We start from the raw sequence: 6,138 nt of genomic DNA, 5'->3' as shown, positions 1-6,138 counted from the left end.
TTTTTTTTTTTTTAAGATTTATTTATTTGACAGAGAGAGAGAGAGAGTGAGAGAGGAAATACAAGCAGGGGGAGTAGGAGAGGGAGAAGCAGGCCTCTTGCTAAGCAGAGAGCCTGATGCAGGGGCTCGATCCCAGGACTCTGGGCGAAGGCCTGAGGTGAAGGCAGACACTTAACCCACTGAACCACCCAGGTGCCCCAATACTTGTTAGTATTACTATAAAAATAATCTTTCCCTCACAGGCACTCTACAAAGGTATCAGCAATCTCCACAGGTTCCAGGTCATTTTAAGAACTAGTAACCTAGAACCAGATGTTAAACATATGTTAAATGACATACTTAACCTAACCTTCTCTATAACAGTAAATCACTCAAAGATTATTTCAGTACCTATATGTGAGGATACCAATGACTTCTGGGAAAAAAAGAAAGCTGGGATGAAGTGAGGAAAACCCTTTAACTGAATTTGCAGGCAAGATTTCTTTAAATAAAGAAAGAAATGAAACAAATAAAGAAAATGTTATCACTTTATTTTATCTAAGTGACCCTTTTCAGCACTTTTGGAGCATTTTATCATTTATATGTTTAACATGTTAATATTAATTACATTTTTAAAAGACCTTCAAGAGTTCAGATTCCTCCCCTCCCCCATCAAGATTTATTTATTTATTTTAGAGACAGGGAGAGAAGCACAAGAGGCAAAGGAGAGGGAAAAAGAATCTCAACCAGACTCCCCAGTGAGCATGGAGCCCGACAACCCCAAGATCACCACCTGAGCCATTATCAAGAGTGGGACGCTCAACCAACTGAGCCACCCAGACCCCTAAAGACCACAGATTCCTTGATGTACATCTCTCCACAAAAAATCCTCTTGTAAAAAAAGCAGTAAGGGGCATCAGACTGGCTCAGTTGGTAGAGCACAGGACTCTCAATCTCATGGTTGAGTTTAAGCCCCAAGTTGGGCTTGGAGACTGCTTAAAAAAACAAAAAAAAAGTGACTTCTTTATGTTACACTCTGTAAGTAATTAGACACGTTTATAAATCATTCTTTGAAAAATAATTTGGTAAGAATAAAGGGCTGCACACATTCCAAATTGGAGTTATTCCTGAGTGTCCATTTTGACCTGGTGCTTTCGTAACATGGATATAGTGTACTAATGAATGTCTTTTGTCGAAATACAGTATCTATTTAGCTAGTTAATTTCTTTTTTTTTTTTTTAAGATTTTTTTTTTTATTTATTCATTTGACAAATAGAGATCACAAGTAGGTAGAGAGACAGGCAGAGAGAGAGGAGGAAGCAGGCTCCCCGCTGAGCAGAGAGCCCGATGCGGGGCTTGATCCCAGGACTCTGGGATCATGAACTGAGCCGAAGGCAGAGGCTTTAACCCACTGAGCCACCCAGGCGCCCCTAGCTAGTTAATTTCAAATGGAAAGCTACTCAACTCCATAAAAATCTCAGTAATAAATCATTAAAATAATGTATTTGTGAATATACATTAATGAGATGATGTTTATGTGCCAGATCATTCTGATGGGGGACAAAACAAAATGAGAAATTATCTCTACAATAAGGATCTTCAAAATTTGTGGAGACAAAATATCATCTAGTTAGGATATAACAGATTTATTGCTAAATTAAATTTGTCTACATTGCTCCATGTGGCACAGAAGAGCAAGCCTCAGAAAGTAATGGAGTCACAAATAGAAAGTAATGAAGCAGAAGCTTTTAGGAACTCCATGGATTAACAGATTTTCAATAAACATTCTCAGGCACTTACTATGTGTCTGTCAAATTTTACTTCAGTCATATTAACTATGGAATATCAGCAAGCTAGCTGGATACAGCAGACACCTGGAAATCCTAGGTAAGAAACTTGGACAACAAGGTGAGCATAATAAAGGACAGCGAGGACAAGAAGAAAAAGGATAGAAGAAGAAATTCATGACATAGCCCCCATATACATTTTAAAAATAACCCCAGGGGTGCCTTGCTGGCTCAGTTGGTAGAGCTTGTGACATTTCATCTGCAGGTTGTACAATGAGCCTCACACTGGGTACAGGGACTACTTAAAAATAAAATCTTTAAAAGTGAAAAAAGGAGAACCACAGCAGAGAAAGTAGAGAACACTTTTTTGTTTTTTTGTTTTGTTTGTGGAGTCTACCAGGGAACTGAACTCATGACCCTGAGATCAAGACAAGCTGAGATCAAGAGACAGACTGATGTTAAATGACTACGCCACTGAGGTGCCCCACAGAAACACTTTTATGTGACACCCCAATTAACATGGTGCAGAAGAGTTTGGTAAATACTGATTTATAAATAAGTGGATTAAAATGAAATAAAAGGACTGGTGCAAAGAAACACAGTATAAGTGAGATGTTTATAGAATTATCAAACCTAGTCATATTTATGAGAGAGAAAAGTCATCGAGAGTGTCAGGGATAGGCAGAATAGCTGGGCATGGAAGAAAGATTTTTTTCCTGCACCAAAAGAAAAAGGAAGAAAGCCTAGATAAAAATAAAAGAGTAGCATGAAGTTGAAGAAATTAAATGTTTATAACAGATGGAGATCTACCTTTCTTAGCTAAGTTAAAAAAAAAAGTAATTTATGGGGTTGATGGATTTTAAAGACTGGGATATAAAGTTTAAAAAGAAAATAAGTTTGTTATTGACAATATGCAGAAAAAAAGTAACACCAAGATTAATTAGTGAAAATGCAAATGTAAACAATCAGAAAGTAACCATTTACAGAAAGCACTCTATATTTTTAAAAATTAGGGAAGCTGTGGAAAATATATATAAATTAAAAATTAATACCTGATTTATTCACAATAGTTGGCTAATTAATAATCTACCAATCAGTTCCAGATCATCATCATGTCTACCTCTTCAAGCAAAAAACATTTAGTTAAACATTTTTTTAAAGAAAATTTTTAGAGTTATACACTTACCAGTCTTCTTAATTATACATTCGACTCTAAATTAATCTTAATCTCGAACATCCATTGTTGCTGCACTGGAACATCTGCTGCTGCTGCATTACTGTGCAGCAAATAATTCTATCTTCTTTAGAGCTCTTCTATGTCTTTCCCAGCTGTCAAGATATAAAGCAACTACTTCTACAGTTTACGTTTTTCCTTAACACCTCTACAACTAGACTGCTTTAACAACTTGTTTCTAGTCTGTCTCCTGTAACCCAGTTTCTCAAACTTTCCTAAGTGTGGACCTTCATGAAAAACATGAGAATCCCTCTCACCAGGACTTGACCCATTGCTAGGCAAGTAGGAGGGTTGCTTTGTGTATTACAAAATTCAGGAAACAAGTGCTCCATGTATTTCCTTAAACTTTCTAATCTAGGACATTTATATATATAAATCAAAATACGACTTTTGGCTTAGTGGAGAGTAAAAAAGAGTACACTTTCTGGAAGGAATTACTTCAGGGAGGGAGGGGAATTTGCATGAGGCCATTTGAAATTTTAGGAATTAAGTCTTCTAACCTACTCTTCAAAATGCCTTGGTAAAATACTGTTATTAATACTCAGTATAGAAAGTGTAACACTTCTGGGCAATAGATTATTGGAATGAGAATTCAGGGCAGAAAAGAACGGCTGTCGAGAGATGAATCGCGTGAAAAGTAGGAACACTCTATAATTTTTCTAGTAATGAAAAGAGTGATTTACTTACTACTTGCTGTCATTATTTCTCAACTTTGAAACTTTTCCAATGACTGGATCCAAAACTGCTAAATAAATGAAGTACAACTGAGGTGTTTGATCACTCTGCTAGAAATCAGTCTCCAGATATCATTATTTACCTTTTTCAGGCAGAATTTCCAGGACTTTCCTACCTATCCTACGCACTCTAGGAAACTGTAAATTTACTGTCGCCTTAAGAATGCCCTTCGCTCACTCACACCTCCACCTAACAAAGTCCCACCATTCTCTTTTAGTATATAACATTTCCAAAATGCCACCGATTTCAGGAACACTTTCCTGATGCTGGAAATAGAGACTTATGCGTCTTAAAGTAATCTACCAGGTGAAGTTACTGCAACCATCACGTGCATTTTAAGAACTTTCATAATCTTTCCTACACCGTGCATCGGTTGCACTGAGCTCACCATCAAAGTCCAATTGTAAGCAATCTAAAGTACCGTAAGGTATGGAACTGCACCTTAAAACGCCAACAGAGTACCTAAATAGCTCCAAGTATGTAAACCGTACACAGCACATCAAATTTTGTTGTGATTCCACAGAAACTCATTTTCTACTCAATAACTATTATGAAGTGATCAATAACCATTTAAACAGAGATCTCAAAGTTTTTCCAAATAAGTAAGTAGCCTTCTAACTTATTTCTCCGATTTCAGGTTTGCAAAATGCAGCTTTTCACAACTACTGTATAAAGGAGTGGTGAGAACTTTTTCCTCCCTATCAAATTCAATTTTTATTATTGAGATTCTCGGGGAGACAACGGTAGAAAACCTCACTGTAGGCGTCTAGAAGCCACAAATGAATCTGCTTAAGTAAAAAATGTTTTATAGACTACCAACCGACCGGAGGACCGAAAGCGATGCAGCATAAATGGGAGGAAAACAGGAAGCCAAGGATGACTGTCACAAAGGGTAGGGCTACTCCCCAACGCCGGTAGCACGAGGGCCCGTCATGGCGGCAAGGCTAATAGCAGCCATGAGAACGGAGCACGCCCCCTCCGCGCGCACCCGCCGCTGTGCGGGGCCTCGGGGCCGGTCACCGGAGCTGCCGCAGTCGCTGCCGCCGGTGGCGGCTCTCCAACACCCCCTCACGGACTGTAGCGGAATTTTATCCCCAAACACCACCTTCAAGATGGCGACTCCCCCTCCCGACAACCCCTTCAACCGTCCAAGCAGCAGCCGTAAATTCGCCACCATCTTGTTCCCCTCCCTCCCCACTCCCCCTCCAATATTTACATAGCAGAAAATCTTTCCGGCCTGCCTGCAGCCTTCACCTCACGCCCGCAACCTTCGCCTCTTAGTTAGGCCTCGGCATCGCGAGGAGCCGCAGGCGGGCCTCGACGCCGTCTCTCCCTCCACCGGGTATCCCCCAGCCTCCCTTACCCCCCGCCCCACCCCCCAGTCAACGGAACGCACCTCCGCCGCAGCTCAGGGCGGTCAGGCTCCTCCCCGGCCTAACTGCGGCCTCCTCCGGGCCTGCTCTAAGCCCTCCGCCTTACCACCCGGTGTGGGCGGAAGGGCGTCTCCCGGGCCCCGGACTAGGCCACGCTAGTAGCGTTAGGCCCCACGGCAGTGGCAGAGCCCGGAACTCACCGGATGCGCGTGCGGACAGTCGGCAACCCGGCCGAGCGCTGCAGGCCGGCCTTCCTTTCGAGCACTGGGCCGGGCTCCGGCTGGTGGGGCGGGCGGAGGGAGGGAGGAGGGGCCGAGCTCGGAGCTGACAAAAAGCGGCCCAGCTACCCGGCTAGGGCCCACCGTCAGCACGTCACGTCACCGCCGGGGAGAGATACCCAGGAAAATGCGGAAGGGTTGACAGGATCCCGCCGAAGTGCGGATACCCCGGTATCTGGTATTGGCGCCACTCAGGCCCCGCAAGCGGGGAGCCCGGTGGCCTCCTAAGCGGCGGGGCCTCCTAAGCGGCGGGGTCTCCGTCGGCCGAAGTCTCTTACAACGTTCTTTCCTCCTCCGCGCACTCTCCAGTCGCCGCCGCACACGCGCTGCTGCTGCGGCTTCGGCCGTAAAGCCGCCGCGAAGCCGTGGTCTGGCCACCCTGGCGTGGCGGCATAGCTGGCGAGGTAGCCGGCACCGGACCGGCTCTGGTCGGCCCCAACACCCCCCCCCCCCGTCTCCCTGGGCCTCATTCACCCCTGGGCCCTCCCTGGAGACCATCCGCCTCTTCGCCTCGAACTGCCTTCTCGAGGTGTTTGCAAGTCCTCAAACTCCCGCGCGCAGAAAAAGTGTTTTCCTCATTGCTGTGACTGCAGGAAAAATTAGCAACCATCGCCGTTTTTTATCTTCTCTTAAAAAAGAAAATTCTTTTAAGTAAAATGAAAATTCGCTTGCCAGAGTAACTGAGTACATCGACAAGGAAAGAGGAAGAAGGGTTATCCTGGAGCAACTACTAAACCGCTTAATAAAAAAAA

The 6,138-nt window shown here is 43.6% G+C and overlaps 1 protein-coding gene across 1 annotated transcript in view; it reads right to left on the bottom strand.

Annotated features, from left to right (window-relative positions):
- Positions 1-3,308, bottom strand: part of LOC111139959 (zinc finger X-chromosomal protein-like) — a 60,644-nt gene extending 57,336 nt beyond the window's left edge. Inside the window, exon 1 of the mRNA XM_022492352.1 lies at positions 2,953-3,308. The gene's annotated coding sequence lies outside the window, so the exon portion shown is untranslated. The remainder of the gene's footprint in view (positions 1-2,952) is intronic.
- Positions 3,309-6,138: the final 2,830 nt, after the last annotated feature.

The sequence above is a fragment of the Enhydra lutris genome, unplaced genomic scaffold (genome assembly GCF_002288905.1).
Source record: "Enhydra lutris kenyoni isolate GAN:26980312 unplaced genomic scaffold, ASM228890v2 scaffoldscaffold130, whole genome shotgun sequence".
Lineage (NCBI taxonomy): Eukaryota > Metazoa > Chordata > Mammalia > Carnivora > Mustelidae > Enhydra > Enhydra lutris.
Note: the sequence above shows the minus strand (reverse complement) of the source record. Positions and strands in the feature narration are given on the sequence as shown.